Source organism: Saccopteryx bilineata, chromosome 1, assembly GCF_036850765.1.
Source record: "Saccopteryx bilineata isolate mSacBil1 chromosome 1, mSacBil1_pri_phased_curated, whole genome shotgun sequence".
Taxonomy (NCBI): Eukaryota; Metazoa; Chordata; class Mammalia; order Chiroptera; family Emballonuridae; genus Saccopteryx; species Saccopteryx bilineata.
This window is the reverse complement of record NC_089490.1, coordinates 244441594-244463662: the sequence shown is the minus strand read 5'-3', so window position 1 is coordinate 244463662 and position 22069 is coordinate 244441594. Positions and strand designations below refer to the sequence as shown.

At 41.1% G+C, this 22069-nt stretch overlaps 1 protein-coding gene across 4 annotated transcripts in view; it reads left to right on the top strand.

The window, feature by feature from the left end:
- The window catches only part of FYB1 (FYN binding protein 1), a 152721-nt gene that overhangs the window by 6553 nt on the left and 124099 nt on the right, over positions 1–22069 (top strand). Inside the window, exon 1 of one of the 4 annotated variants that reach the window (XM_066240102.1) lies at positions 8300–8402. The exons of the other annotated variants lie outside the window; for them this stretch is intronic. The gene's annotated coding sequence lies outside the window, so the exon portion shown is untranslated. Of the gene's footprint in view, positions 1–8299; positions 8403–22069 lie in introns of those variants that run through there. 4 annotated transcript variants of the gene reach the window in all.

The following is a 22069-nucleotide window of genomic DNA, read 5'->3' as shown; positions in this document are numbered from 1 at the left end:
CAAGGTGGGACTGATGAATGCCTTTAGTGTTTCCAAACTGTATCTTTAGGTCCAGGATTCTTAGAAAACAGCTTGACCTTAATTACTGATATCCTCTTCAACAAATAAACGAGGGCATTTCTCCTACTGGCGATCAAAATGTAAAATTTAATATGGCATTATTATCTCACTGGAGTGTACACGTTTCTGAGTAATTTTTAAAATACAATTTACAGATTCATAAGCAAAAAAATAAATGAGGGTGTTATGGTTAAAGAGTTATTTGGATTTTGGGGGGGAAAACGAGATGATAACAGAAAAAATATTTTAACTGGATAGTGTATGTTTGGTGTAATACGTAAGCAATGTTTTCTTAAGAGATTATCTTCTTATAAAAATAACACATATTATTAAAAAAATTTCTTAGAAATATGGATATGAAGAAATGAAACAATACATAGTTTCTTTAGTTCTATCTCCTAGGGGGCATCCATTGTTAAGTTAGTACCAATCCTTCTAAAATTTTATCATTTAAAAATATATTTTATAAATATAATTTTTATAAGTGCCATCAAACTTTATAAACTATTTGCTTATCTGATAACTTATTTGAAATATTTTGAATAATAATGAGTTAGATATAATTTCTAACGATAAATCACTTTAATTACTGTGTACTATTCCATAATTTATTTTAATCAGTTCCATATATTTGGACATTTAGTTTTCATAGTTATTTTTTCTTCTTTATGGTAACACAGACAAGACTGTCACAAGCTTTCTTTTATATATGTTGCCTTATTATTTTTTCATTGGCCAAACTACTAGAAATAGTACTAAGTAAAAAAAAATAGTTTTAACTTTTAACAAAAGATACTCTCTTTTTAAACAATTCTATTTAAGTTTACTTAGTCTATAGTGACATGGTAAATAAATTTCAAGTTGCAATTATGGTATATACATACCTATCCTATGTCAGGGTATACTTAAAGGGGAATTAGATTTCTCTTAATTTCTCTTTCCCCCAACATAGCTCTGACATTTGTACGACAGGCTGCAGAAAGGCAGGTAACATATCAAAGGAAGGAAAACAAACTCTACTTTTTCTCCTTCAGAGACATCATAGCATAGTCAAAAGGCTATATTCATGGCTCTTTATGCTTTGCTTACTAGGTGTATGTTTTTTCACAAGTCATTCAAGTCATAAGTTTGTTTCTTTATCTAACAGTGGTGGGATGATTATGAGGAGGAGGAGGAGGAGGATGATAACTACGCCACAGTGTTGTTCTGGAGAGTAAATGAGATCGGTTATAAAGCACCTATTACAGCGCAGGCACTACCCAGACACTAGATGAATATGAGTTTCCTCCCTTCCAGCCCCAAAGACATCATTTCCTAAGGAGGCACAGAGACTCCCGTGAACACAGAAGGAGTATGTTAACAGCAGTTAAATGTGTGAGCCCTGACATACTCTATCTCATGAAATCCTCATAACGGACTTGAGAGATAGTTACTGCTCTTGTTCCAGTTTTCCAGCTGAGGACACTGAGTCTTGGGAAGCATAAGTCACTTGCTGACAGTCACACAACTATTAAATATCAGGGTTGGGAGCTGCACACACTTCTGTCTGCTCACGGAGTGTGAGCTTTTTTACATTATGCTGCATCTGAGGAAAAGTAGGTACAGAGAGGACAACAGGTAGGCCCAAGGAAAGTATTCCAGAGTGTGAGGGGCCTTTTCTCAGGCTGGTGACGTTCCCTGTTGGAGATGGGAATCAGCTGTCAGAGCCGCCTCTGCTACTGCCAGTCTGAATTTTCCAAATGTCAACGGGCTCACTTCATTGAAATCTTGCAGAAGCCACTGGGATGGGAGGCCAGAGAGGTTCCTGGCTTCGTGGTTCTCCACCGCATGGTGCAGAAAGGGGGATTCAATGATCAAATGCCTCCTCCCTTCTGCCCCTCCCAAGCTCATCCACAGTACTGTATTAGGTGTGACTAACCTGGCTTCCTCCCCGCTGAGTGCAGGAGAAAACTATCCAAAAGCGGCACTGTGTCATAGCCCAGGTGTTATCAGTAAATTCACTTCTTATAGCCAAACATTGTAACTTATTGGTAGAGGAATTGTGGAAACCTGTAGGAATGAAGCACAAAAGTATGTGGGATGTTGTGAGGACAAGCACATCAGCTACGAAGATTGATCGGAGTCAGCCACACAGCGGAGGAGTGGCGGGTTCCACACCCAGCCTCCCAAGACGCCTTGGGTGGTCGTGACCCAAGTCTCCCCAACTCTCTCTCAAGCTGCTCAGTTAGGGAGCAGAGCTGGCCTCAGTGTTCTCCCGTGTCTCTTATAATATGGCTCCATTTTAGAAGTGAAAGGCCATGGGCAATAGAATTCTGCCTCTCAAACATCCGTCTCTATGGAAATTGACTTAATCTGCAACTTCAAACAGCTCACTCCATAGCCCTAAAATGGAAAGAATAAAAAGTAATGCTTATTCATGAGACAAGCCTGTTTAGGTACATTTCAATTTGTAGAATTTTATGGAAAAAAGGGGGTAAGGGTGAAGAAGGGCAGATATCCAATAATGTAGAAATTTTTGTATGTTTGTGGTTAGTATGGAGGAAAATCTTTTATGCATAAATCTTAGGAGGTTCTAAGAAATGAAGTAAAAAATGTGTTTGGGGTTTTTGTTATACATGAGCAAGTGAAAAAAGAAATGTGCTATCACACTCATTCATTCAACCAAGGTTTACGGAGCTCCTATTTTAGGTCGGGGCCCTGCTAGATGAGAACGGGGAAGGGGGTGAACCACACGGGTGGGGCTCTACCTCCTGGAGCCCACATTCCCCGCAGTGGCTCTCAAATTTTAGCACGCACCTCAGTCACCTGGAGGGTCGGGGATGGGGCCTGAGAATTTATGTTTCTAATAAATTCCCAGAGGATGCTGATGCCACTGGTCCAGGCACCAGGAGACCATGGCTCTGTGGAAGCGGCTAGATGAACAGCTAATCAAAGCAGTCATATCAGCAAATACCTTGCCGTGACCTCGGCGGAGGTGACAAAGGAGCTGAGATAGAACACATAAGAGAGACTTCTTCTTAGAAAGGAGTCTGGTCTCTGGTGAGGTGACGTTTAGCCTAAAGCAGTGGCTCTCAGCTCTGGCTGCACAGGAGAATGACTTCAGCAGCTTATATGTATAAGTCATACCCATTCTCAAGGCCCCAGTGAGACCAGCTGAATCGAAACCTGAAACAGGAGGTGGCCCAGCGCGGTGAGGGTGAGCTGGCACTTGGAAGTGGTGGTGAAGACCACATCTAGCAGAGGAAATGGCAGAGCGAAGGAGCCTAGCAGAGAGAGGTGGGCTTTCAGGGAGACCGGGGTGTCTAGAGAATGAGCAAGAGGGGACTGGCAAGAAAAACTAGGCAGCAGCCCCGTAACTGACATGACAAGGAATTCGACCTTGTTCTGCTCACCCCACAGTCATGGGAGGCTCCTAAGTGAAGGTGTGAGCGCTCTTAGCTGGTCTACATTTGGAGAAGAGGGCGCATGTGAAAGTAACCACACAGCCTTGATCGTGGCTGGAGACTTCAACATTGCCTTTCTCTCCCTCTTCCTTCAAAAGTGTGCCTTCAAATTGGCACCCAGCCAAGTTAGAAAATAACAGTAGGGTTTCTGAGGGGCGCGGGTTGGAGGACCTGCAAATAACTTGAAGGGCTGTAATGGAAGCCCAGCCAAATGTTGGTGTCACAGAGAAATCAGAATATTTTAAATCATAGTCCTGAATGATATATAAATAACCCCAAATAGAAATCCATTCACCTCGACCCGCTCCCCAGCCCCTCTACCATTCTATTCTTATCCTCCCCTTCTGCAGAAGGGTTCATCCACCTCTTGCAGCAAGATCTAGCCCAATGTGTTAAAAAAAAATTTTCTATACCATGGCAAGAGGGTTTTAAACCAAGGGTGAGAGGTTCAAATTCTAGGAGATCCTTTGCATCTACCCATCGATGCACGTAAGAGGAAATGAGGGCCGCATCTGAGAGCAGAGAAGAGCACACAGCAAGCGTGCGGCACCATTGTTCTTTAAGTGCATGGCTGTGGGGCTCTCGATTTGCTAACCTCAGTGTCACTTCCCTAATACTTCGAGGTGCATTCCATCTGCCCTTTCTTACTTATCATGTCCTTTTCTTTTTTAAATACCATGGTATAAAGAAACACAATAAAATATTATGGTATGTTATAAAACAAATAACAAACAAATGCTCACATTCTCATCACCCAGATCTCACGCATGTAACCATTTGGCCATAATATTGCCCTTTGCAATCTTTTCAAAACACAACAGACAAAGTTGAAGTCCTGTCTTTGACCATCCCGGTTCCATGCTCACTCCTCCCTCCAAGAGCAAAAGGCCACACCGGCTCTGAAAGTGGCATCTCCCCTTCCCAGCAACAATTTTATATTTTTATTTCATATGTCTAGATCCATAGAATGACATATAGTATTGTTTTTGCCGGGTTTTATTTTTATGATTTCTTCATGTACTGTTTTTCACTTTACATTGGTATGTTTTCAAGATACAACCATTTGGACACATTCGGCTCTGGTTCACTTTATTGGATTGCTGTGTTTATTCATTGTTTATACATTGTGGTTTATTCACCTATTCGCCAACATGTAATTTGTTGTCATTATTTTCTATTCTGAACAATAGTGGATAAATACTGTTCTACATAGAGAGTACAGATACCCTCAAGTTTATTAAAAGGTACCAAAGTGTTCTCCAAAGTCATTGTAACAATTCACCTCCCATCAGCCTCCTATGAGAATTACCATTTCTCTACATCTTTAAAACTTGATATTGTCTGATTTATTGATAAAATTTTGAAAAACGTGTTATATGTAAAAGTCTACCTCATTGTTGTGTTTTAAGTTTTCTAATTACTAATTAATGGAGGATGTTTTCATAAGTTTATTGGCTGCTTCTGCAAATTCAGGTAACCTCTTTTGTAAATTCTCCTCACATGCTTTACCCATTTTCTTATGGATTACCTTTTCATGTTGATTTATAGGCGATCCTTATATAATAATTCTAGGCATTACTCCTGTGTAAGCTATATGTTGTGAATTTCATGTTCCTAATCTATTGCTTCTTTTTTTTTTTTTTACCTTACTTTTGGGGTCTCTATTTATCCAGAAGTTTTCAATCTTAATGTTGTCAAATTCTAAAATATGCTTTTTATTATTTCTGCTTTTGATGTCCTTTTAAAGAAAATATTCTTGACCTCTCTCCCAAATATTAAAAGTATTTTTCTAACCTTTCCTTTAAATGGTTTAAGTATTGGTTTTTCACATTTATGCCCTTAATCTTCTGGATTTTATTTATATTTGTGCTCTGAGGCAGGCATCTAATATAGTCTTTTATGGATAAGCAATTTAGTACAACTTATTGTAGTCTGTTCTTTCTCCTTACTCCTGTCTGCTGCCTTCACCATCATGAGTCCATTGTCCACATCTGTTCTGTGATTCTGCTTCTAAGCTCCCATCGGTCATACTGGTCAGTATACTTATAATATCCCATGTTTGTCCGTGTTTCTTATATCTGAGTCTTCTGGTCTGGATTTATACATCTTTTTACCCAAGTATACATGCTCTTACCTATTGTCTAACAATTTCTATAATTATTTAGTATTCCTATTATTCTTCTAAACACAACAAGGACCTAAATACAATGTAATTATACATTGAACATAATTCTTCAACCCTATTTCTAGTTCTTAAGACTTCTACTTGGAAGAACTGTGTCTTAGTTTTATTCACATTTAATTGGTAAAAATAATTTTTATGATCATTTCTAAGCTAAGCAAGATAGAGATGTAGGAAAGCATAGTCCTCATGCATTCAGGCTAATGACACAGATGGGTACTAATTTGGAAAAAGAATAAAACATGTTACAATGTATATTGGTCTTTGTATCACTGAAAACCTCATTTTGCCTTCACTCTTAAATGATAGTTTAGCTATCTTAAATATTCTAAGTTAATATTTTTCCTCAGCATTTTACAGACTTATTCCACTGGCTTCTAAATTCTACTGTTGCTGATTTGAGTGTACTGTGAAGTCTAAATGTCATTTCCTGTAGGTGAAATTATTCATTTGTTTTAAGATGCTTATCTTTCACCTGATTGGTGGTAGCTCAGTAGATAGAGCATCGGCTTGGGACGCTGAGGTCCCAGGTTCAAAACCCCGAGTCTCTGGTTTGATCGTGAGCTCATCCGGCTTGAATACAGGATTGCTGACTTGAGCGTGGGGATCATTGACATGATCCCATGGTCGCTGGTTTGAGCCCAAAGGTCACTGGTTTGAAGCCCAAGGTTGCTTGCTTGAGCTCAAAGTCACTGGCTTGAGCGAGGGGTCACTGGCTCAGTTGGAGCCCCTCCCACCCTGGTGAAGGCACATATGAGAAACAAACAATGAACAAGTAAAGTGCCCCAACTACTAGTTGACGCTTTTCATTTCTCTCCCTTCCTGTCTGTTTCAATCTCGCAAAAAAAAAAAAAAAAAAAAAAAAGATTGTTCTCTTATTTTAATTTAATTTAGATAAACCTATCTTATAATTGCTGCTTTTTAGGGGTTTTTAGTTCTCACTAATAGTTTTCTTCTCATATTTTGGAACTTTGTGCTGCAGACCTACATTGAGAAGGTTTTGTTGGTTGGTTGATTGGTTGGTTGGTTTTCCTTTCCTACGCTGCCTTCTCTCCACTTTTTCTAGTGTTATGCTAATCTCTACTACTTCTTGAGAACTCCAACCTATAACCAGGTTTATATGGAGAGTTGCATAATTCATGGTCACGGTAATGTTGCACTTAGTATATTCATTACTAAGTCAACTGGTGTCTTGACCCAGGGTCTGGCTCTGGGACTGTGTCTAGTCCAGGGTTTCTCAACCTCTTCATTTTTATGCATTGTATGACATGTAGTAGCATCGCTGGCCCCTACCCACTGGATGTCAGTAGCACCCCCATCTCGTTCATTGTGATAACATTTCCAAATATTACAAAATGTGTTCCACTCACTCCCACCCATGCTCTACTAAAATCATCCCCAATTGGAAAATATTTGTCTATCCTAAGGCAACTTTCAGTGGCCAATAATTTGGCCTCCTTTCATGGTGCTAAGAATGGGAAAAGCATATTTGTCCCTGCCCTTGATTTCAAAGAGTGACTGTAGCTCAGGTTACCTATAGGAACTGAACAAATGCTTCCATGTCCTGAACCGGTCCCATCAGACCTCCAGTCCTTCCTTGTCACTCCTTGTCTTGTGTTTTTGTTTGGTTTCTGATCTAGAATGGTTGTCTTCTTTTTCAGTACATCTATCTTTAAATATTTTTATATTCTATTCTATCCTCAACATGTGGTGAGGTCAGTAGGAGAGCTAGACGACTCTAATTTATTGACCAGAGTTGATTCCTCTTCTCCATCTCTTTTCCCTCACTTAAATTTAGCATCATATCTTTCCTTTTTCTTTTCTCCCTTTATTGTTGATCTGTGGCATTGGATAAATCAATGAAATAGAAGACATGTGTCAGCGTCAATGTTGGTGAAACATTGAATTAATCCAGTTGCTTCCAGCTCTCCACCATCCCTCTTTGTCCCAATCCCAGCCTATTAAGGCAGTGGTTCTCAAAGTGTGCTCCCTAAACCACCAGCAATAGCAGCATCTGGGAACTTCACAGAAATTCTTGGGCTCCACCCAAGACTGAATAAGAAGTTCTGTGCCCTAGCCAGGTTGCTCAGTGGAAAAGGCGTCCCCTTGGCACATCAGAGGTCACGGGTTGGACCCCCCAGTCAGGACACATAGGAAGAGCATTCAGTGGGTATACAACTAAATAGAACAACTAAGTGAAACGAGTTGATGTTTCTCTCTGTCTCTCTTTTTCTCTCTCTATTCCTCTCTCTCTCTCTCTCTCTCTAATCAATGGAAAAATTAAAACTAAAACAAAAACAAAAAAACCCCAGCCACTTGTGTGAATTAAAATGCCTCCTAGATGATTCCAATGCAGGCAAAAGTTTGAGACCCCCTGGGCAAAAACTTAGCTAAAGAGGTTTGGATCAGTGGTTCTTAACCTGGCTGCACACTGGACCCCTCTGCCACCCCCAGAGATTCTGGTTCAGCAGGCCTGGTGGGGGCTTTAGGTACTTTTTTATTTTAAGTTCCCCAGTTGATTCAAACACCCAGTCAAAAGTTCAACTTAGTTATTCATTTACTGCTTAACCCGTTTTGACAATCATTTATCCCAACTCTTACCCAGTCTTTCCAAATTCTAAGTGGAAATGGGTGAAACTATTAGTGAACAAAGTTTGAAGTGATTCTGGAGTTGGACTTCCCGGGTTTGACTCTCAGCACTGCCCACTACCAGCAATGTGAGTTTGAACAATTTACCTTCTCTGTACCTCAGTTTCTCCATGTGTAAAAAGGGATGAGGAACTAGACCTACTTACTAAGGATTCTATAAGGATTACACAGCTTTATATATGAACACACAGCAAAACCTGGAGAGAATTCTTCTAAGCTATTTATTTTGTAAGTAAAACATGCCAAGAAACTACAAAACAAAGTTGAGTCAAAATAAGTCTTTTGAAAATGGGAATTTTAAAAAGCATTTTAAAAATGTTTCTCTTTTTTTCCACACTGGGACCTTTTGTTTTATGAAACTCCTTTTTTCTCCAAAACATTATATAGTCTTTAAAGAATATTGATTCAATAAAAATTACCTATTTTTTTAATAAAAACTTCAGAATGTTACTATATGCTTTTTAAAACAAGCTAGTAGGATTATAAAATTAGAGCTCAAAATCACTGTGCTATAGTTAGATTTAAGCTCCAAAAACTGATAAGCCAACAATAACTTCAACCCTTATGTAAATTCTGGCAGAGATGAAAAGGAGCAGAATTGAAATAAACATCTGCTGAATTCGATCTTTGACAGACATTTAGTTGAAAGAATTCATGTGAAACCTAATAAAAACACTTTACTAGATAGACATTTGGGGGGTTTAACTTACATGATTACATTTTAATTTGTCAGTGTATGGACACCGTCCAAAGAAAACTACTTGCAATTCTGTTTATGACAACTTTGAAAGAAAAGTAGTTGAGTTTACTTTATCACAAGCGGACATTCACCCGAAAGAAACTAATTTTATCACATGCACCCACAACTGCATGAGACAGCATTTCAGGGCTGGGTGGAGTTTTTTAAATAGCAGAACATGAACATATTACCCCAATACAATAGAGCAGATACACACTTTTAAATTAGTCATCTGAGGAAGGGGTGGGGAGTTTCCAAACTTTCTGTTGTTAATTATCAAACAAAGAGTATGAAGGTAGAACTGTTAAACTTCTGATTCCAAGGACAGTCCATGCTCAGTTACTGAGCATGCATAGCATAGATGATATTAATTCTCAGTAGATGTAAAAGTTAGACAACCTGAGCAAACATTGATTGGATTTGATAAGCAGGGCAAGGAGAGTAGAAGGAAGTTCCAGAAAGTAGCCAGAATAACCATGTCTCGATGGCTGATTGGGCAAGAAAACTCAGATATAATTTCTATTCATCGTGACTCTTCTCCATCCCCATTTTTCACTGTTCTTCCCTTTCATGTGGTAAATCCTATTTAATTACACACACACACACACACACACACACACAGGGAGGTCAGCCAGCACATTCCTGAGAAATGATGGTACACCTATCCTTTGATCAGTAAGCAAACTGGTTTCTCTCTTCTTTGACTTTATTATAGACAGGTACTCAATCCAGACGGGCAGGAATGGGGGAGGGGGAGGGAGATAGGTGGACTATTGGACTCTTAAGGAAGTAACTTGCAAAAACTAGAACCATTCCACATGTTTGCATTTGCAATATCTATGCTACTGTTTCCATTGTTCAAATCTGTATTTAACTGAATGACTGTACATACTGCATCCATAAACACTTTAAAATTATTCTATTTAACACTGTACTTTTTTAGTTATTCTAATAAATTTGTACCTTTCGAAGTCCTAGACCCACAAAGCAGACAAAAGGAGAGATGATTACAATATAGGGCTCTTGGAACCAGTGGGTTGAGGCTAGGAGGTGCCCTGACTTTACATTCTGTCCCCTCGGGCTCTGGGCAGCTCTACTTCCCCTGGTCCCTCCCCATACTGAGGCTGGGTCGGCCTCCATTATGAGATCCACTTGATCATCTTAAATGTGATACCCACTTCTTATGTTACCCACTCACTTCCTGGAAACTTGGGAGATGGTGACTCCAGATCAGATAGTTTCCCTTTCTGGCTTTAATATTCTATGAATTGAATAAATTACACAGTTGTGGATATGTAGAAAGAATCAGGGTCAGTTTTGGTAAACTTTGCCTTCGGGTAGGTGGCTGACTGGGACATGTTTGGATTGGAAACAATATCTGGTCTGGGGGTAAGATCAGATTTCAATGCATAACAGCTTGCTGGGGGTTCTGGACTAGTCTGGAGTGTGTGTGAGAAAGTATTGGGGGATGGTTAACATTTAGTATCAGATAGCATATTGATATCTGCAACTCACTTTCAAATGCATCAAAGACCAAAGGTAAACGGAATAATCAATAGACGTGATAAAGCAAAAGCAAGAAGAGCAAAATGCAAACAATTATAGAATCTTAGTGGAGGTATTTCGGTGTTCACTTTCAACCTCAATTTTAACTTTTGGATCATATACTTGCAATTTTTCATGATAAAAACTGAAGGGGGGCACCTGGCCAGCTTGCTCAATGAGTAGAGTATCAGCCTAGTGTGTAGATGTCCCAGGTTTGATTTCCAGTCAGGGCACACAGAAGAAGCGACCATCCGCTTTTCTCCCTCTCCATCTCCCCATTCTCTCCTTCTTCCCCTACCGCTTCTAGTGGCTTCGTTGGTCCGAGTGTCCACCTCAGGCACTGAGGATAGCTCGGTTGATTTGAGCATCAGCCCCAGATGGCAGTTGTCAGGTGGATCCTGGTCAGGGCACATATGGGAGTCTGTCTCTCTTATCTCCCTTCCTCTCACTTAAAAAAGAAAAGAAGAAAAAACTGGAGGAGGGAAGTCATATACACTGGGAAAATGGAGCTGAGAACTTCAGTATAATACTCCATTTTCTATATTCTTAACCTGTGCATTTATTTTTTTCTCTTTTTTTATTTTTTTATAAATAAATTTTTATTTTAATGGGGTGACATCAATAAATCAGGGTACATACATTCAAAGAAAACATTTCCAGGTTATCTTGTCATTTAGTTCTGTTGCATACCCATCACCCGAAGAGAGATAGTCCTCCGCCACCCTCCATCCAGTTCTCTCTGTACCCCTCCCCCTCCCCCTCTCCCTCCTTCCCTCCCCTCACCCCCCGTAACCACCACACTCCTGTCCATGCCTCTTAGTCTCGCTTTTATGTCCCACCAATGTATGGAATCCTGCAGTTCCTGTTTTTTTCTGATTCGCTTATTTCACCCCGCACAATGCTACCAAGACTCCACCATTCCACTGTAAGTGATCCGATGTCATCATTTCTCCTAGCTGAATAGTATACCATAGTGTATATGTGCCCCATCTTCTTCATACAGTCCTCTATTTTTTTTTACAGTGATTAAAAGTCTTTAAGCAAACTCTTGGCCAATACAGCAAGAATCCATAAAAGATAGTGTCCTTAACATGTTCACCAAGTCCAAGTTGGCCCCACCACAATGCCAAATCCCTGAAAAATGCAACCCAATCACAGTTCAGTCTGTTAGGAGCTGTCACAGGGAGCAGGAGTCCAGGAAAGTTCCCCACAGGAAAAGTCCGCATGGAATTGTTGTCACCATTCTATACTTTGCAGCTCATGTCCAAGTCCCAATGACCGCTGCTTCTAGCTGGTAATGATTCAGGTAGACTGCAAAAAGCCATTTGCAGCTTGCATGGATATGGAGCTTCTGTTCTCCTCTGCGTGGAGAGTTGAGACCAGGTTGCTTTTTCCTGGAGCTCTGTGACTGTGGCATGGTAAAGAGAACCTTGGGATACACTAAGTTGGGTGGCAAAGGTAAATTCATAATACAAGTTGGCAAAAGGAGGAAAGAGAGCTCTAAATTAGGAGTAGGTCCCAGTCTGAAATATGAGTGGGGCATTGAGGTAGGAGGGATAAAGGAGACACTATATATAAAACAAAGCAGCAGAAATTAGGACTATCAACACCCACAACAAAGATTTTTGAGGGAAGAATAAAAAACCTGACTATTCAGGCAAAACATAGTTAAGTGGCCCTTGTGCAAATGAGATCAGTTTACCTGCTTCTTGGAAGAAATACCCTAGGCTCGTCCACAGTGTCGTAGATGGGGCTGACGGCCCTGGGCACCTTCAGCCTTCAGTGGCAAACCCCAGCTTTCTGGGCAAGGTTAGGTCATAGGTGGCTGGAGCAGGGCTGGAAGAGACTGAACCCTCCCTTAGAGGAGCGAGGGGGAAGCCCACCTTCCAGTGTTCCTGTTTCCTCACAGCAGAGGCATGTAAGCCTGGCAGGCTTTAGCTCAATGACTTTCCTTTCCACTATTGAAGCAGGACCCAGATGGCATCCTATGAGACCCCTTTGGGGCGTTGGAGCCTTTAAGGGTGTATCCTAAAAGCTGATAGTTCCCCTGATCTCTATTGGGCTTTTTCTGCCTCTAGGTATCTTAAAAGCCATTCTCAGAAGATCTCGCTGAGGGGTTTGAGGATCCCCATCCGCCTATATAAATCTTTTCCATATATCTGGAGCTGTTTGGAAAAAGACAAAATAGTGTTATTAGCTAGATCTAATAAAGAAGGTAGTAGTTTGCAGGCGAAAAAGATTTGGTGTCTCCTGTTCATCAGCATTCAAAAGAAATGTAAATTTTTTTTTAAGTAAAAAGCATTATATGGTAGACCCGTCGGAGTCATTGGCCTGGTGTGCAGGATTCCCGGGTTCGATTCCTGGCCAGAGCATACAGGAGAAGTGCCCATCTACCTCTCCACCCCTCCCCCTCTCCTTCCTCTTCGTCTCTCTCCTCCCTCCCGCAGCCAAGGCTCCACAGGAGCAAAGCCACTTCGGGCACTAAGGACGGCCCCATGGCCTCCGCCCCAGTCGCTAGAATGGCTCCGGTTGTAACAGAGCAACACCCCAGATGGGCAGAGCATTCCCCCCGGTAGGCCTGCCAGGTGGATCCCAGTCAGGCGCATGCATGAGTCTGTCTGACTACCTCCCCATCTCCATCCTCAGAAAAATACAAAATAAATAAATAAAAGAAAAAATAATACCAAAAAAGGGGGGGGGGGCATTCCCTTGTGCTAAAGCTCCAGGGAGCATGAAGTGAGCTTGAGTATGTCCTATGAAACATGGAGCTCTATGTTGACATATAAGTCTTTGAAGAAGGAGGAACTGCTGAAATAGTTTATCAGCATTTGTCCCTAAGATAGCAGTCTTTATAGTGGAAACACCATACGTAAATATTTGCTGTCTATCTATAGATTAAAGGGGGAATATGGCAAATGCTGAAAAGCCATGATCTTTGTGCCCCTCCCCTCCCCCAACCCCCTCCCTCTCCTCCCCCCACCCTGTAACCCCAACACTGTTGTTCATGTCTCTGAGTCTCATCTTTATGTCCCACCTATGTATGGAATCATATAGTTCTTAGTTTTTTTTTGATTTACTTCTTTCACTCCGTATGTTATCAAGGCCCATCCATGTTGTTGTAAAAGATCCTATGTCATCATTTCTTATGGCTGAGTAGTATTCCATAGTATATATATACCAAAGCGTTTTAATCCACTCGTCCTCTGATGGACACTTGGGCTGTTTCCAAATCTTTGATATTGTGAACAATGCTGCCATAAACATGGGGGTGCATTTCTTCTTTTCAAACAGTGCTATGGTGTTCTTGGGGTATATTCCTAACAATGGTATAGCTGGGTCAAAAGGCAGTTCGATTTTTAATTTCTTGAGGAATCTCCATGCTGTTTTCCACAGTGGCTGCACCAGTCTGCATTTATATAACCTGTTTATCCACTAGTAAGATATCTGCAAAAAAAAAAAAAAAAAAACTCTCTAAATGTAAATAGCTTTTTTGTTTTTCTTCTCTTGTAAAAATGAGATGCATGATGATGATAAATTAAAAAAAAAAAAAAAAAAACAGGAAAATAGGCCCTGGACGGCTGGCTCAGTGGTAGAGCATCGGCCTGGCGTGCAGAAATCCCAGGTTTGATTCCCAGCCAGGGCACACAAGAGACGTGCCCATCTGCTTCTCCACCCCTCCCCCTCTCCTTCCTCTCTGTCTCTCTCTTCCCCTCCCGCAGCCGAGGCTCCATTGGAGCAAAGATGGCCCCGGCGCTGGGGATGGCTCCTTGGCCTCTGCCCCAGGCGCTAAAGTGGCTCTGGTCGCGGCAGAGAGATGCCTCAGAGGGGCAGAGCATCGCCCCCTGGTGGGCAGAGTGTCGCCCCCTGGTGGGCGTGCTGGGTGGATCCCGGTCGGGCGCATGTGGGAGTCTGACTGTTTCTCCCCGTTTCTAGCTTCAGAAAAATACAAAAAAAAATACAGGAAAATAGAAAGTAAAGACCCTACCATCTGAACAAAACACTTTTAAAACTTATAACTGACATACAGTATTCTATTAGTTTCTGGTGTATGACATAGTGATTCAACATTTATATATATACCTTACAAAGTGATCACCACACTAAGTCTAATAGCCACTGGACACTGTAAATAGTTACTACAATATTATTGACTCTATCCCTTATGCTAAAAATCTTTCTTTCTTTTCTTTCTTTCTTTCTTTCTTCCTTTCTTTCTCTCTTTGCATTTTTCTGAGGTGAGAAGCGGGGAGGCAGAGAGACAGACTCCCACATGTGCCTGACTGGGATCCACCCAGCAAGCCCTCTAGGGGGCGATGCTCTGACCATATGGGCCATTGCTTCGTTGTAACCAGAGCCATTCTAGCACCTGAGGCAGAGGCCACGGAGTCATCCTCAGCACCTGGGCCAACTTTCCTCCAATGGAACCTTGGCTGCAAGAGGAGAAGAAACAGACAGAGAGAAAGGAGAGGGGGAGAGGTGGAGATGCAGGTGTTTGCTTCTCCTGTGTGCCCAGCCGGGAATCGAATCAGGACTTCCACATGCCAGGCCGACACTCTACCACTGAGCCAACAGGCCAAGGTCACTCTGACTTACATTCTAACTGGAAGTTCGTAAATATGTTTCTAGAAGTGTCACTAGTCAGAAGACGAGACCTTCCATTTGTGTTTCTCATAGTTGTATATCTGCCACTTCTCCACCTTCAGCTCAGCCACACCACTCTGACACTTCTTTAACGCGCAGCTCCAACTTTCTCCCTTCAAGAAAGTTTCCACTTTCTGCTCTCACTCACCTCAATCCCCCTTGATCTGGCGTGCCCTGCCTTCTGCTTCTCTTGTCAATGCCTTGAAATTCTCATCAAGCATCTTTAATCTTCAAAAGCATTTTCTCCCCAATTATTTTGCACTTACCATCTTATCTCACACATCCCAAGCAGTCAATACATCTTTGCTATGGACTCATAATCTTACAGGAGCCCAATCTTATTAAGACCAAGTCATCCTTCTAATTTAGTAGGTAACTACACACTTTAAAACAAAATTCTCACACTAGGTAGACATGAGGATATCTATGCCAATCCATTTATGTTAAATTATGGGAGACACAGAGATTATAATAGTAATACACTGAGTTCTTATTTTATAAAAAAACCTCAGCTTTCACTTGGATTTTGTCACTGCTGTTCCCCAACGGTCCGTTATGAGGGATCCGCACAGTCTCTGAAGGGCAGGGAATGTTCCGGGCTCCCAGATGGGTATTGGCAATGTTTACGAACATTTTTATTTCGTGGAAATAAAACCAGATTTGGGTTCTTTAAAAAGTGAAAAGAAGTATTCTTATTCATATTTGAGAGGTATCTTTATACATCTACTTCAAGGAGTTTCCATGAGTCACTTTCTTGGATTGTAAATCTTATAAAAATTTTCTTGGTTTTATAGAAATACCTTACTTATCCCTGTTACAAACTCCTTTCAGGGAATCTCAAAGAATAGATTCATAGACTAGATAATCTGGGCATTAAAATCTACTGTTCTTCATGAAAAGAAAAGAGTTTGTTTCTATCTTCCTCTTTCTGTATAGCACTGTCCTGAGCTGTATCCAAGTTCAAATCACTTTTCAAAACATTTTCCTTTGAGAAAATATAGCATAGAATAATATATAATAGCAAACACTTCACTAAGTGCTTTCTATATGCCAGACTCAGTGTTTTTAAAATAGCACTTCATTAAATTATTAGAATGACCTTGGGAGATATACTACCTTTACTTTGTTTTATGAACCTGGAAGCTGAAGGAAGTTAAGTAATTAACGTCTTTAGAAGTAGAACTAAGATCCAAACCCAGATGGGCTCCAGGGTCTGTGTCTACACCATGGCACTCGATGACTTTCTGGGGCACCAGTGGGAAGCTGCTGTTTCACAAACTTAGTATCAAGTCTACCTGCATCTCTCTTTACATGAGTCTGTCTTCTCTGTTGTAATTTATTTAAAAATCAACACCTTTTTTGGACAAATACCGTAGTCCGTACTCTGCTGATTTTTCCTCTAAACTCTCTATTTGGCATTCATTCTGACTTATGGAAGGAACAAAATGTGAAATTAAAATAATATCTATTTAGATACCCTCTTTTCTCATTTTTATGACTTTTAAATTTCCATTTCAGTTCTCTTTTGAGCCATTTTATTTTTCTATCGTCATCATGCCTTAGATACTAGGTAATATATCTAATATCTAAAGGGCTACTCTCCCTCACCCCTCCCATCATTGTTCCTCTTTCCACAATAGTGATTGATATCTTTACCTGTGTATATTTCCAAGTAAAGTTTATGATTTCATTAAGTTCTTAAAAAATTGTAGTTGTGCCCAGGCTGGGTAGCTCAGTTGGTTAGAACATCCATGAGGCACGCCAAGGTTACAGGTTTGATCACCGGTCAGGGCACCTATGAGAAGCAACCAATGAATGCATTAAAAAGTGAAACAACAAATCAATGTCTCTCTCTCTCTGTCCATGTATGTTTGTGTGTGTATGTGTGTGTGTGTGTGTGTATATATATATATATATATATATATATATAATCAATAGCAGAAAAAAATTTTTAAATAAAAATTCTAGTTGTGAATCCAGCTGTAATTTTCTCAGTAAAAAAACCTGGGGTAGTAGGCCTTAGCCAGTTGGCTCAGTAGTAGAACATTGGCCCAGTGTGTGGAAGTCTTGGGTTCGATTCCCAGTCAGGGCACACCAGAGATATGACCATCTGCTTCTCCTCCTTTTCTCCTCTCCTTTCCCTCTCTCTCTCTCTTTCCCTTCCACAGCCAAAGCTCCATTGGAGCAAAGTTGGCCCATGCACTAAGGATGGCTCCATGATCTCCTCCTCAGGTGCTAGAATGGCTCCCATTGCAACAGAGCAATGCCCAGACGGTCAGAGCATTGCCCCCTACTGGGTTTGCCAGGTGGATCTCGGTTGGGCACATGCGGGAGTCTGTCTGCCTCTCCACTTCTCACTTAGGAAAAATACAAAAACAAAAACAAAAAAAACCTGGGTTAGTATACTATAACTGACTTTTCTTTTGAGTATTGCTCTGTGGTGGTTCAATTTACTTTTCACACTTTGCACTTTAGAGATTTTCCACCTACTCAGTAGCCCTTACGTAGTCTCAGGATGACTTTGCAGGTTGGGGCTGAGTCAGGCCAAGGAGCAGAAAGCAGATCAGACTGAGAATAAAGTCACAGTAAAACCGTAGCGCCAGTTAAAACTGTATTCCAGTCTAACTTGGTGAACCAAACGGTCACTGCAGATGAAGGGACTCATTCTATTTTTGTTGTTAATATTGTGTTATTATCATTCGATTTTACTTTCCCTTAATGTGGTTTACAGAGGCAAAATTAATGGAAAATATTTAGAAATGTGTGGTACTCAGCTTTTCATGTGCGAATTAAGCAATTCCTTCAGAAACAAATACTAATTCAATAAGTACTCTTGAAAACCACAAGCATGTTTTTGCCAGTTTTCCATGTTTTCAGACAAAATTTTAAACAACAAATCACCCAAAGTTTGAGTGAGATGTATTAATTCACTAGGCATGTAAAATATTTTCCTAACATAAACCTCTTCAAAGGTAGCTATAAATCATTTGGAACTCCTACTTTGAAGGGATGACTAATTCTTTGACCATTAAATTGTGAAATGGGACCCTCCCAAATCACTTGATTCTATCTTAAAGCTACTAGTTAGTTTAGGTGGCTTCAGGATAGAGCCTTCATATGTATCATGAGTTTTATTACATAAAACTCCACAGTCCCTTGTCTTAAGAAGTGCACTTTGTTGTTTGCACGTACTCTAAAATCAGAACTCCATATCATTTTAAGAGGTTACATAATCACTGTCTAACACTCACAGCATGAGGCTCACCTAAGGAATTTTCACAGAGGTCACTTCGGGGTAACCACACAAGATTTTACTTGCTTTTCCACCCCTAAATGCAGTGATTGCTAGACCATATCATTTACAAGGTGATAGTCACAGGACCCTAATGACCTCCATACATTTAAGTAATCCTGCAACTCAATGCTAAAAGAAAAATCAAGACATAAAAAGTGTATCACTCCATTTAACATATTTTAAAGGTGGGGGGGGGGGCATTCCAGACAATTTGGTGGTGATTTTTTTTCTTTTGGTTTTATTTTGTTTTATGAAATCTATTCTGGGTAACATTCCAAAAATGCCTGTAATCACCAAACTTAATGGCATCTTTTTAGTCTTCTCGGTGGTGGTCTGAAAGTCTCCCCTTGTTGTCTGCGATGCCAATCTTCCCTGGTTCTCCTCCCTGTGCCTGTGACAGTTCCCTGTCAGCCCCCTTTGGACCCACGCCTTCCACTTTGGTAATACTCCAGGCTTTATCCTTTGTGTCCCTCTCTTCGGGCCCTCGGGATCAAGGCATCAGCTACTAATCCTCTGCTGAAGATTCACGTGTATGACAGGCACCTCAACTGCCAGTAGATCCAAACCAAAGTCATCATTCTTTCTTCAATCTGTGACTACTCAGTGAGTGCAGCCACCATGTGCCCTGTCACCCAAGCCTCATCCTTCTATGTCATTTACTATTTCTCCATTGTCACCAGTACCCTGCCATCCATCTTAAAAGCACATACACTCTCCCTTTTCTCCAGCCATATTCAAAAGGTAACAGTCACAATCCAGGCCCTTGTTCTTTTTGACAGGACTATCAGAGTCTTGCATCTCACGCTTCTTAAATCTGCCCTCACTCTGCTCCTGCAAGTGTCTCTCTAAGGCGCACGTCTAGTTATGCATCTTTCTGGCTTCAGAGCATTCAGATGGCTCCTGATGGCCTAGAGAAGGGGTCAGCAAACTACGATGGTCTGCCGGCCAGATCCACCCCATCGCCAGCTCTTACAAATGCATTGTCATCGGAACAGAGCTGTGCTCACTTGTTTATGTGTTTTCTACAGCTGGTCTCAAGCTACAACAGCGGAGTGTGTCATTTTGGCAAAGACCATGTGGTTCCAAGAGCCAAAAGTATTGGCAATCTGGCTCTCTAGAGAAAAAGTTAGCTAATGACTGGCCCAGTGGATAGAGTCTGAACTCCATGGTATGCCACGGAAGGTCCTCTGGCTACAGCCTCTGTCTGCAGGCATGGCTCTTGCTGCACCTCCCTTAAACCGTACCCTCTGGCGGTGCTTGTCCAATAGGTAGCTCTGTGGTGCTGGAGATTTGTCTGTCTGCACTGTCCAATACAGAACCACTAATCACACGTGGCCATTGAATGCTTAAAATATGACTAGTACCACTGAATTTTTAAGTTTATTTCATTTTAATTAACACATATTTAAACTTAAATAGCCACATGTGACAAGTGGCTATAACAGTGGACAGTGTTGTGTTAGACTGTGTCACCAACAGTATTTATGTTTATTTTGCGGGAAATATTTTAAATTTTCAGAATGCCCTGTCTATCTGGGAAACACTCATATTTCAGGGTTACCATTTTAAGCTACCAAGTCCTGGCCTACCCAAGGAAACTGGTTATCTTTGTTTTGTGCTCTCACTGTGCCATATTACCAAGAAAACTTTTTGTATTCTGCTCTGTCCCCCCACCAGAATAACAGTCCCCAAATGCAGATCCTTGTCCAGTTTGCCTCTGTTTTAAAAGCCCCTAATCCAGTGTTTGGCTTGTGCCTGGAGATTTGTTAATATTGGCCAAATGAATTAATTAATATCCCATTCAAACTTTTTCAAAATGAAAGTTCCTTTCCTTCACTTCTAGTTCTCTGACAAATGAAGAACAACCACTCTCACAAGAACTAAAATATCCTAATAACCCCTCCCCACTTCCCCATTTTATGTTGACACCTGTTTGGGAAAAATAACCCCTTACAATCCTCTTGGCAACCTGATCTTGTTCACACAACTTAAAGTTCACTGTCATAATAGCATCTTTGAGACTTAGAGTCCAAAATGTCACATTCCTCTAAAGTAGTCATGAGGAGTCCATGACTGCTCTGCCAACCTACTTTTTTGACCTCTATGAAATTTGTTCATTCTACCTTTTTTTGAGGACACACTATTCACTTGTGGTTCGTATGATCCCTTAGCTATTCCAGCTAACCTGTTTTGCAGTTAGTTGTAGCAACTTCTGATACTATCTACCCTCAGGACAGTCGGAGACTCTGCAGTTTGAGTTTTCCATGGGCATGAACCCAGTGGGTTGAATTGTGCATGTGGCAAAAATGACAGTCAACAGTCCTTAAAAGGAGGAGCCTGAAACTGCCAATGTCAGTGCGGAGAATGTTGCAGAATCTGATCCAGTAATCGGATTTCAAAGTCACCCAGGAATTCTAAACCGCACATGTTCACAGGGCTCTGAGAATCAAAGCAAAGCTTTGTACACTTCCTTTCTGGAGTTCCAACTTAAATATTGACAGTTTTCAGTTGCTTTTTTTTCTTTGCCTGTGTAGACTTCAGAGCTCTTTAAGATGAATTATTTCAAAATGCTTTACACTTTCTCAGTGCTGACATATTTTAAATGGTTGAGGTTTTAAATCAGATGATTATAATCCACCTCAACTGGTTTTTAAGGCTCTGCTATCTCACTTATATGCTAATAGTGTATTCCTATAGGATCAGAGGATGTAGAGAAGGAAGAATGAAATAATGCAAGATGAGGTCCTCATTTACTTGTCAGGTCACTCCGGTTTCTTCTTCCTACCAGGCAGCCTGTGTTGCGCATGCACATTCACGGGGAGCTTCTGTCTAATGGGTCGGCCAGAGCATCTGTTTAATGGGTTTGCATGGTGGTTGTGAACACGCTCCAGAGCCACACCATACACACGCACATTCAAGTTAGACCTCTTGCTACCTGCTTCACCGTGAGCGAGCAGCTCCACACTCAGTAGCCACGTTCTCCCCACTGTGAAGGAGGGACAATGGCAGACTCCATAAGAGGTATAAGATGAGCCCTTTGCAGGAAAGCTGTTGGTACTGTGTCTACCACAGACTAGGAAGTCAGGGAATGTTTGCTGGGAGTTTTTCTCCTTCTTCTTCCTTTTCTTTTTCTCTCTTCTTCTTCTTCTTCTTCTTCTTCTTCTTCTTCTTCTTCTTCTTCTTCTTCTTCTTCTTCTTCTTCTTCTTCTTCTCCTCCTCCTCCTCCTTCTCCTTCTCCTTCTTGTTCTCCTTCTTCTTATTCTTCTCCTTCTTCTTCTTCTTCTTCCTTCTCCTCCTCCTCTTCTCCTCCTCCTCCTCCTTCTTCCTCCTCCTCCTCCTCTTTCTTTTTCTCTTCCTTCTCCTCCTCCTCCTCCTCCTTCTTCCTCCTCCTCCTCCTCCTCTTTCTTTTTCTCTTCCTTCTCCTCCTCCTCCTTCTTCCTCCTCCTCCTCCTCCTCTTTCTTTTTCTCTTCCTTCTCCTCCTCCTCCTCCTCCTCCTCTTCCTCCTCCCCTTCCT